Genomic DNA, 12,013 nt, shown 5'->3' on the forward strand with positions numbered 1-12,013 from the left:
TTCACATGATCCCAAAGTCACATTTACAAAACAAGATAAACTCAGATAAATCAGCTTTTAGCTTGTCCCTTTCATCCTGTTTCTTCCTTTTAAATGTTGAGGTTTATTCTTCCATTTTAAATATAAGTAAATATACATTCATCATCCCCCTTAGATAAATGATAGCCTATTACATGCACTTTTCTCCATCTTGCCCTTTGCACTTTATAACATACCTTGGAGATGACTCTGGTAATATAGAGCTTTTACTCATTGCTTTTTAAAAATATATATATTTTTTGGCTGCATCAGGTCTTAGTTGCGGCACGTGGGATCTTTTCGTTGGGGCGTGTGGGCTCCTCGTTGCAGCGCGTGGGTCTGTCTCTAGTTGTGGCGCACACGCTCACCAGTTGCAGCATGAGAGCTCTCTAGTTGTGGCGTGTAGGTTCAGTAGCCCCACAGCATGTGGGATCCCAGTTCCCTGACCAGGGATCGAACCGGCATTGCAAGATGGATTCCCAACCACTGGACCACCAGGGAAGTCCCATTACTCATTTCTTTTTACAGTGGTGTATTCCATTGGGTGGATGTATGGATAGTTCATCCCATCATCCCCTCTAGGTCATTTCCAGTCTCTGTTATTATCATGCATTTCCCACACATCTCTCTTTGGACAAGATTCCTAGAAGTAGAGTTGCTGGTTCAAAGGGCAAATGATCATGCAGATTTGCTACATACTTCCACCATGCCATTATACTATTCTACATTCTCACCAGAGGTGAATAAGAGTGCCTGTTTCTTCACAGCCTCACCAAGAATGAAGGGTCATATTCTATCTCCATGTATATTTTTCCCCAAGCAAAATGGAAGTTTATTTTCTGTCTTGTAAAAGTCCAGAGGTAGGTGGTCCAGGGCAGGCATGATGACTGCTCCACAAAGTCCTCTGGAATTCAGCCTTGTTTTCCCTGGTGGCCTCCATGCCCAATGTCTCACGGTTCAAGATGGCTGACTCAGCTCCAGCCATCACATCTGCATTCCAGGCATAGGAATGATGAAGGGATAGAGAAGGTAGCAAAGAGAGTGCCCTCCGTGTAGTTTTAATTTCCATTTCTCTTATTAGAGCAAGGTTGAGCATGTTTTCAGGGCTAGTGCACTTATTTAATGTGATCTCTTGTCCATTTTTAAATATAGGGTAGTTGATTTTCTTCTTTATTTTTGGGAACTCTATATTAGGTATATTAACCCTTTGTCTGTGATATATATTGCAAGTGTTTTGTCAGACTTGGAGACTGAGGCTTAGAGAGGCCTAGGGGAGTGGGGCTCAGACAGGGGATGGGGATCGCGGTCCCATTTCTCTGCAGAGGAGCTTAGGCCGGCAGCCCCCTCCCTTCCACAATGGACAACGTGGTCCTGCAGCTTCTCGCTGGAGCTGCCAGAGCAGACACCACAGTTCGAACACAACCATGGGTGGCTGGCCTGCCTAACCTTGCCCCCAGCATATTCTCAACCTCGTGCACGCTAATGCCCTTCCCCAGCCCCGCCCACCACGTGTGACTCCACCCCGCCTCTCCCACAAAATGGAACAATCCCACCCCCTCACTCCATGGTTCCACCCACCCGTTGTGAGTAGCCCCGCCCCACCAGCCCCGTTTAAGCCCATCCTCCCAGCTGCACACGACTTCTGCAGAGGTGCGTTCCAGCTGGCCCCACCTGATGGGGTAGCCCTGCCCCAACCCCTCTGGCAGCCAGATTCAAGTCTTCTCCTCGAAGCCCGCATCTATGTGTCCTCCAGCACCGTGCTGACCTCTGAGCCTCACCTTCCCCCTCTATACACTGAACGCAGGAATAGTGTCACCCCAAAACCTGCTCCGGCACGGCCTTGATGTGTGGCCTTAGGCGTGTCACTTCAGCTCTGTGACTTCAGTTTTCCTCTCTGTACAGTGGGTACATTGAGCTCCCTCCTCAAAACCCAGCCCCTCATTTCCCAGCTATGTCAACTTGGGCAAGGACCTTAACTGCTCTGTGCCTTAGTTTACCCACTCATAATGGGCTGTTGGGAGAACTTTGAGGAGGAAGATTGGACTCTCAGTATACAGCTGGCACTCAATAAATGTTTGGAGTTGTTCGCTTAGTTCCTCCAGGTAAGGAGATAAGGAAACAGGCAGTGATTGGAGGAGGTGGTGGCTGAGGGAAACGACAGCAAGTCGGGGGGCCCAGGGCCAGCACTGCAGACCCCAGGTGTTCCCATAGAAACCACGGCCCAGGCAAAGGCATGGAGGCTGGAATATGCTTGGTGCTTTTTTCTTTTCTTTTTTTTCTGCTATGGAGATTTTTTTTTTCTAATTTACTTATTTCATTTATTTTTTATTTTATTTTATTTTATTTTATTTTTATTATTATTTTTTTGCGATACGCGGGCCTCTCACTGCTGCGGCCTCTCCCGTTGTGGAGCACAGGCTCCGGACGCACAGGCCCAACATCCATGGCTCATGGGCCCAGCCGCTCCGCGGCACGTGGGATCTTCCCGGACCGGGGCACAAACCCGTGTCCCCTGCATTGACAGGCGGATTCTTAACCACTGCGCCGCCAGGGAAGACTGGCACTTTTTTCTTTTTACTATTTTTTTGGCTGCGCCGGGTCTTCGTTGTGGCACGTGGGATTTTTTTTTTTTTTTTAGTTGTGGCATGCAGGTTCTTAGTTGCAGCATGTGGGATCTAGTTCCCTGACCAGGGATTGAACCCGAGCACCCTGCATTGGAAGTGTGGAGTCTTAACCACTGGCCCACCAGGGAAGTCCCTGCTTGGGGCTTTTGAGGACGAGATTGTTGAGGCCAGCTGGAGTGGGGAGAGGGGCAGGTGCTAGGCAGCTAAAAGCCAAAGAGGTGTGTGGGCAGCGGGGAGCTAGCGCAGATCCTCCTGTTAGCAGGACACCCTCCCCATGTGGGCCAACCTGAATTGGGTCAGGGAGGAGAAGAATGCATTAAACCTGCAGTTTCATGGGGCACGTGGTGAGGGAGGGGCTGAGAAGCCAAGTCCAGAAGCCGAGTCCTGGCCTGGAGTCTGCCTGGCTCTCCTCACATCTGCCCCCCCAAATACACCTCACGCCAACTCACACCCCAAGCCCCATACAAATTAAGCCATTGGGGAGAGTTGGAAGGGTGGGAAGGGAGCCAGGCCCACGTTCAAACCCCTGCACTGTCCCGCCCCTCCTGGCCTGTGGGCCTGTGGCCATGGCCATTACAGTCCTTGGGCTCAGTTTCTGTATCTGTGGCATGGAGATGATCACGCTGAGCTTGGGAGGTCCAAATACCTCAGAGATGGGGAGGGTCTGGTCAGGTGTTGGTGGGTGTGGGGCGGGGAGGTCCTCTTTAAATGGCTGTAGAATGAGCAAATCCAGTCCACTCAATCTGGCCACTGTTCATTATCAGTAGTAGTTTGGGGATCCCAAAGGCTGACTCCACGTCGAAGACTTGAGGGCCCCTGGATTACTTGGGAGGTGACTTCAGGAAGACCTAGTTGCGGGGTAAAGACCTAAGGTGGGGGGAGTTCTGCAGGCAACGCGGTGGGCAACTGGGGCTCCATCCCACTGAGGACCTCGCGAGACAGGATAGCGCACACCGCAGAGTGGTCTCACCCCAGGGGTGAAGTCACAGTGGCTCGGGCTGCTCTAGTGTCACTGACCTGGCGCTTCCAGCCAGCCCCGCAGGCCCCACTAACACAGCATTCATGTAGTATTAGGTATTATAAGTAATCTAGAGATGATTGAAAGTATACAGGAGGATGTGCATAGCTTATATGCAAATACTATACCATTTTATATAAGGGACTTGAGCATCCACAAATTTTGGTATACAAGGGGGGTCCTGGAACTAATTCCCCCCGTGGATACCAAGGGACAACTGTAAGACATCTTCTCATCCCAAAGACATCCCTTGTCCCCCCACTTCTCTCCACCCCGATGCCCCCACTCAAGGTGCCCCAAGCTCTTCTCAGAGGTCTCAAGCCCTGCTTCCTCCTCCTCTCCCTACTTTGGCTGCAGCAGGCTTCTCCAAATCCTCCTGTGGCCTCCAGCCCACTAGGAATAAAACCCCAACTCCCCACCAAGACCCTGCTCCATCTTGCCCCTCCCAAAGGCCCCGCCCCCAAGTGAGTTCAGGCCACTCTCTGCCTGACTCTGGTTACACTGACATCCACCTCATCCCTACTGCTGGGCCGTTGCACATGCAGCACCCTCTATCAGAAACACCTTCTCCGGGGGACTTCCCTGATGGTCCAGTGGTAAAGAATCCCCCTTCCAATGCAGGGGATGCAGGTTCGATCCCTGGTCGGGGAACTGAGATCCCACATGCCACAGGGCAACTAAGCCAGCACACCACAACTACTGATCACACACACCTCAACTAGAGAGCCCACGCTCCCTGGAGCCCGCATGCCACAACTAGAGAGAAGCCCTCGTGCCGCAATGAAGAGCCTACACGCCGGCAATGAAAGAGTCCTGCATGCTGCAACGAAGACCCGATGCAGGCAAAAAAAAGAAAAGAAAAGATAAGAAACACCTTCTCCGGGACTTCCCTGGTGGTCCAGTGGTTAAGACTCCACGCTCCCGGGGCTTCCCTGGTGGCACAGTGGTTGAGAGTCCGCCTGCCGATGCAGGGGACACGGGTTCGTGCCCCGGTCTGGGAAGATCCCACAGGCCACGGAGCAGCTGGGCCTGTGAGCCATGGCCGCTGAGCCTGCGTGTCCGGAGCCTGTGCTCCGCAACAAGAGAGGCCGCGATAGTGAGAGGCCCGTGTACCGCAAAAAAAAAAAAAAAAAAAAAGACTCCATGCTCCCAATGCAGGGGCCCAGGTTCTATTCCTGGTCAGGGAACTAAGATCCCACATACCACAACTAAGCCCGCGTGCCGCAACTAGAGAATCTGCACGCTGCAGTGAAGACCCAGCACGGCCAAAATAAATAAACTAATTAAAAACAAAAAAAAGAAACACCTCCTGTGCCTGACCCTTTCACCAAGTTCTCCATCCCTTAGCTCCAGCCATCCTCCCAAAGCCTTCCCCAACTCCCCAGCCCAGGTTAGGCCCCCTGATAAAGCTCTCATAGAACTAGTTCCTTTCCTTCCAAATAGCTCCATTTAGAGTTAGACATTTATTTCTCTGACTATATCTTCTGCACTGGATCGTTACTCCATCAGGATAGGCCCAGGTCTCTACTTGTCCCCAGTGGCATCCCAGGCTTAACCCAAGGCTGGCACACGATAGGACTCAATGCATGCTGAATAAATCTCCCCCACCCTCCAGGCCTGGACCTCCCTGTGTATACAGCCCTCTCCATTCTTTCTCTCAGTAAATGTTTATTGAGTAGCGACTGTGTGCCCCACATGATCTGCAGGACTGCAGGCTGGGAAAGGACCTGCAGCCCAGAATCTCAGGCCAGAAGTTCCCTGAATCCCTCTCTCAATGCCATATGTCCCCAAAGCATCCTTTGTCTCAGACCCTCCTCCTTATCCACTCTAGGCCCCCGAGACTGAAGTCCCTGATGCCTCTCACTCCCAAACCCACATTCACTCAGACTTCTGGTCCTGACAATTCTCCTTCCTCAGTTCTCAGCTCCATCCTGCTGGCTGTCCCCACAGCCTCCCGGGTTCCTGCCCAGACCCGGCCCGGGCTCACCCTGGAGGGTCACATCTCCCCAGCACCCTCAAGTGCTAGAAGGGGGCTCTGTCTCAGCCCAGCCCGCCTCAAGGCTGTGCGCAGGCCAGAAGGCCCAGGACGAGGCCAGAGAAGAGGCTGCAGGTTCCTGTTCCACTTGCCCACCTCATCCTAGGGCTGCTTGGCCACAGAGGGAGCCTGTTTTTTGGAGGTCAGAGGCAGGCTGCAGCTCAGTGGTCCCCCAGTCCTGTCCCCCAAGGCCTCCAATTTGTGTCCTTACAGAGTGGAGTGGTGCAGCTTCCATTAGTGGCCTGAGGCTACTACCAGACTGAGTGCTGGCCCGAGTCCCCTCCCTACTGCTCCAGGGCCCTGCACTTTGCCCACGGCATCCCCCTGGCCTGGCCCCCCTCTCCTAGTTCTGGTTGGCCCACTGAGGCAGGGACAAAGGGCATTCCTCTCTCTCATTTCACAGGCAAGGGAATGGAGGCGTCACAGCACACTAGGATTTGAACCCTAAATTCAGGGTCTTCAGCTGTCTTAACCCCTCTATAAGCCCATCACGATAATTCACAAGTGTTGAGTGGCCTCAAAGCAAGGGATATCCTGTCTGTTTCAGGAGCAAGTGCTGAGTGTCCTCAAAGGCTGAGCATGGTTTTGCAAGGGGGGAAGGAGCAAAGGCATTCCACGCGGAGGGCGCTGCATGGGCAAAGGTGTGGTCAGGGAAGGAGCCGGAGGGGTTCTGAGGCCAGGAATTGGCCTGACTTCACTGCACTATAGGGAACAGCCAGAGAGAGAGCTGAGGTGGATTACGGAGGACTTCTGATACCTACAGGAACCATAACCGCTACCAGAATCCACTGAGCATCTACTGCACGCAGGCCGCCTGCTACTGTGCTGTGTGTGTGTGATGACTCCCCATGCTGCCCTTGGAAGCCTGTGCTCGTCCCCACTTTTCACACAGGCGAACCGAGGCTGGGGACACACCGTCCTGCAGCTGGCAAGGGCGGGATGGAGATGGGATCCCACCCCTCAGCCTGCTTCCTTCCTGGTTTTTTTTTTTGCTGGGGGAAGATGTTAATCCAAAGCAACCAGCAGGGAAGCATGTCTGGCTGTCCCCTGGCTGGTAGGGAGACACACAATGGAGAGACACCTCTGCTACCTCCATGCAAGTCCCACCAGGGCTTATGTTGGGTTTTTTAAAAAAAACTGTCCAGAGAATGTAAATGCTGACCAGGGACCAGGAAAAATAACCAAGGGACCCCAGGGCTTGGGTTTTGTGTTTGGGGACCGCGTAGGTATCATCTCAAGCCATGGGAGAGGGTGACTCTTTTCTCTCTGGCCACTGGCCCCTGCTGAGCCCTGCTGCCCAACCACTCAAGACCCAGAGGTCCCTCCCTTGGGCTGAGGCCCCCAACTTGTCACCAAGGACACCTTCTTTCCCTCCCCTTTAACCTTGGGGAGCCACTCCTGGAAAAATTTCTGCCCATCTCCCATACTCTGTGTGATTCAATGCCCACAATTCATTTGGCCTTTGGCCTTTCATAAAGATAGAAATGAGGAAAATACAGACAATCAGGGAGGGCTGAGAACTGTGTGCTCCATCCCCACTCCCTTGGGGTCCTCACCCCCACCCCTTAGCCGGGATGATTCTTTCTGGGTGGATTTTGCTTTTTCTTGCTTCTTGCCTGGCTGGGATTTCTCTCTTGTATATTGTGCCTGACCTTTTTGCTGGACAGGATAGCAACAATTGGGTTGTGACTATTGTTTCCTAAACACTGATTAACAAATCAGTGTTTTTTCGCTGAGGACCTACTGTGTGACCAGCACAGCTAGTGAATGAATGAATGAGTGAGTGAGTGAATGAATGAATGAATGCCAGGGAGTGATGAGAGCTGTGAAGACAAATAAAAGGACCGTTAGATGGGGCACAGGGGCTTGAGTGTGGTAGTGAGGAGAGGCTTACTGGAGGACATTTGAGCAGAGTTTTGGGGACTTCCTGGAAGCCAGAAACCCCAGGCTAGGGCCTTTATTTGTTGGTTGGTTGGTTGGTTGGTTTTGATGTAAAATTCACATAACATCAAATTAACCATTGTAAACTGTACAATCCTGTGGCATTTAGTACATTCATAATGTTGTGCAGCCGTCACCTCTATCCAGTTTCAGAACATTGATGAAAGCATCCCCCAAAAGGAAACCCCATACCTATTAAGCAGTCACTCCCCATGCCCCCTTGGACCCCACTGGGGGCCTCTGATTTTAAGCCACATTTTGCAAAGTAAATGCCTCTCATATTTATGTGCAAATGTCAGATGTTCAAAGAAATGGACACACTCATCCACTGCTGCTGGGAGCAGAGTGAGCTATGGGTATCCCATATGGAAATATAGAAGCTGGTGTGGACCTAAGTATACATAAGAAACCCTGAAAACGTGTGATTCCACTTTTAAGGCTATCTCCAAAAAGCATCCCTCAAGGAAGCAACCTGGATACCCAACCATAGGGGATGAGTTTAGTAAATCACGGAAGAGCCCCCAGCTGGACAATGATGAAGTCTTTCAACACCAGAGGATAGAATGGTACTGATCGGTATGGAAAGTGGGCCTTGACTGACAAATCATGTGTACCGTGTGATTCCATCGTGGCTGAGATAAATAAAGGAAAAAAAAAAGCTAGAGTGAAATAGACGATCATGTTAGCAACAGTGGTTTCTGGGCATTGATTTTAGTTTTAAAATTTCAGGGACTTCCCTGGTGGCGCAGTGGTTAAGAATCCGCCTGCCAATGCAGGGGACACGGGTTTGAGCCCTAGTCCGGGAAGGTCCCACATGCCGCGGAGCAACTAAGCCCATGCGCCACAACTACTGAGCCTGCTCTCTAGAGCCCACGAGCCACAACTACTGAGCCCATGTGCCACAAAGCCTGCGCACCTAGAACCCATGCTCTATAACAAGAGAAGCCAATGCAGTGAGAAACCCGCACACTGCAACGAAGGGTAACCCCACTTCGCCGCAACTAGAGAAAGCCTGCACGCAGCAACGAAGACCCAACACAGCCAAAAATAAATAAATAAATAATTTAATTAATTAAAAAATTTTTTTCATTCACTCTAGATATTTACTGAGTGCCTGGTGTGTGCCAGCCCTCCTTTGCCAGTGTTTTTGTTTTTTTTGTTTTTTTTTTTTGCGGTATGCAAGCATGTGGGATCTTCCTGGACCGGGGCACGAACCCATGTCCCCTGCATCGGCAGGCAGACTCTCAATCACTGCGCCGCCAGGGAAGCCCTGCCAGTGTTTTTTAACTTAACAGTGAGCACCTGGCACATCATAGGTGCATCATAAAAATTCACCCAGGAAATTAAATGCTATAACAAAGGACCTTATTTAGATGATTTATGTCATGCTTGTTTGTGTTTTCTGAAACTGTTTTTATACTGAGCATATTAATTTGGCAATCAGAAGAGAAAACACATAAAGCTAATTCCATTAGAAAACATATGCATGTATGTTTCATGCCCTCCCCCCACCCCTCATCATGGCTGTTTATCTTCCCAGCTGCCTCTCCTTTCCTCCAGTCTGGCTCCCCCTGACTTCTCATTGAGAGTGGAGTTGATACATCCCAGTTCCTAGGGTCTGGGGCTGGGCTGGGCTCCTGGAAAGTGCAATTAAGATGAGATGGAGAGGGAATTCCCTGGCGGTCCAGTGGTTAGGACTTGGCACTTTCGCTGCCGTGGCCTGCGTTCAATCCCTGGTTGGGGAACTAAGATCTGCAAGCCGCAGGATGAGCTGGAGAGATTTCCGGATGGGGGAACTGAGGCTCAGAGAGGTAAGTTGACCTGTTCAATGTCACATAACACATAAGTGTCAGTGGAAGCTGTCTGCCCCCAGAGCTCTTTCTGCTACCTGGAATGGACTCAGGCCAAGCCTGGATTCCTTCCTACCCTGCAGCCGTTTTATTAGGCTTATATGATGGTGGCTTTATTATTGATGGGGGGAGTTGCACCCCACATGGAGTTTGATTTCTCAATGGGCCACTGGCAGAAATCGCTGGTCTTTTCCTTCGTATACATCTCACACTGGTGCTCCTTGTTCCCCAAGAAGCCTCAGCCCCAGGCCTAGGGACACCAAATCAGATACATTTGCTCTCTGCTCCCTGGGATCAGGCCTGAGCCAGGTGCTCTGCCTGGAAAATCTGGAGGGCTGCATGGAGGAGGGGGCACAGAGTTGAGGCTCGGATGAGTAGAAGTGTGCTAGGTTGAGAAGTGGAGGAGGGACTTCCCTGGTGGTGCAGTGGGTAAGAATCTGCCTGCCAATGCAGGCAACACGGGTTCGATCCCTATTCCGGGAAGATCCCACATGCTGTGGAGCAACTAAGCCCGTGTACCACAACTACTGAAGCCCGCGCACCTAGAGCCCGTGCTCCACAACAAGAGAAGCCACCGCAACGAGAAGCCCGCGCACCGCAAGGAAGAGTAGCCCCCATTTGCCACAACTAGAGAAAGCCCGCACACAGCAACGAAGACCCACGCAGCCAAAAATAAATAAATAAAATTATTAAAAAAAAAAAAAGAAGAAGAAGAAGTGGAAGACTAGCTGGGTGGACGTAAGGATGGAGGAGCTGGGGGTGGATCGTGGATGATGCCTGCATCTCTAGGAGGGTAGGTAGATGGATGGGTAGGTGGGTGAATGGTGGGTGGATGGATTGATGGATGGGTGGCTGGATGGATGGACAATGGGGGGGGTGAGTGGATGGGTGGATGGGTGCATAAGACAGAGCAGGCCACTCGGGACCACTGACCACCTGGCCGACCCAGTGGGGGCCCCTCAGCCTCCCTCCCTCTTGCCTCTGCTCTTCTTCTCCCTGGAAGGTGCCCCCCCAGAACAGCAGAGACACCTCAGCCCAGCCACCAGACACATCCTGCCTGGGCCCCAAGGTGCAACGAGAGACCCCAAGATGTGATGAGACTGACACCCCTTCCCCAGACTCTGAGTTCCCCTGGTCTGTCCTCACTTTGGGATTTGTTATAACAAAGAATTAAACGATTTTGAGAAGCGGAGACCCAGAGTTCCAAGTTCCACAGTCCCCCTGCTGGGGTCCCCAAGATGTGACTAAGAGGCTGAGTCCTAGTTGTCCCCACTACACTTATCACACTTGCCACCATTTTGGGAGGTGGGAGGGTCCCCGTGTGTCCCTCTGCTCTTGGGCACGCCCCTTCCCTCTCTCAGACTCAGTCTCTCCAGCTGTAAAAGGTGTCCACGAAAGCTCCCAGCTGGGACCAGCTTCTAAGTTTACTGCTCTGATGTCACAGTCTTAAAGATCTGAATAATTTGCATCTTCCTTTCACGCTGGGTCCTGTAAATCACGCAGGCTACGCTGCTCCCACTGCATCAGTCAACAAGCATTTATGCTGCTCCAGGTGAATGCAAGCCAGGCCAAGCCATGATTCCCCTCTCTGGAAGTGTGTGGCCGCCACTCTCAGGCCTCCCGGCCAGAATAACACAGAGCAAAATTCGAACCCAGGCCTCTGATTGCAGCCTGGAGGTAGTCTCCCCTGTGTACGCGGTTGGTGTCCAACGTGTGACCCTTTCTCTGTCCCTTAGTGGGCCCCCTCCTCCAATCCAGCCCAGGGCAAAGCAGGCTCCTCTGTGACCTCCCTTGGGGCTACAGGATCCACGTGTTCCGGAAACCAGATGTTTCCGTCCTGTTGGAGGCCTGGGATTTCAGTGATAAGACCAGGGCCAGCATCAAGAGCTTTTGAGAGAGAGAAAGAGGAAGGCCAGACAAAGCAGAAAGAGAGTTACTGAGATGAGCTTTCTCCTGGAAGCCCTGGGAGGGATACGTGCTTAGAGCCTGGGACCGTCCCCAAAGATATAATGATAGCGCTAATAACAATGTCATTTGTTTATCAAGCACAGAGCAGGATACCCTCTGTTTCGTGATAAACGAAGAGGCAAGTATTAGAATCGCCCTCCTCAGTGCATTTGCCATGTGGTGTGCTGGTGAATCTTATCGCAACATGTAAAAGCAAATCCTGTCCCTCTCCTGCTCAAAAGCCTCCCATGGCTCCCCAGTTCACATTCTTCACTGGGGCCCAGAAGGTCCCTTCTGACCCAGTCTATGAAGCTCTCTGCCCACACGGCCCCCAACTGTGCCCCCGCACTCACCCTGCTCCAGCCACACCTGCCTCCTCGATGCCGCTCCAAGGGGCTGCGTGTGTTCCCACCTCAGGGCCTTTGCACATGCTGTTCCCCTGAATCCCCACCTCCTCAGAGCAGCCTTTGCCAGCCACCTGTCTTTGCCTGTGGCTCTGCTTGATTTTCTTTCCTTCGCATAATGCTGTCAGAAGCCAGCCTACTCTGTCCTCTGTCATCCATTTTGTCCACCAGGTAGT

The sequence above is a fragment of the Leucopleurus acutus genome, assembly GCF_964270905.1.
Source record: "Leucopleurus acutus genome assembly, chromosome: 3".
In the NCBI taxonomy this organism is placed as follows: domain Eukaryota; kingdom Metazoa; phylum Chordata; class Mammalia; order Artiodactyla; family Delphinidae; genus Leucopleurus; species Leucopleurus acutus.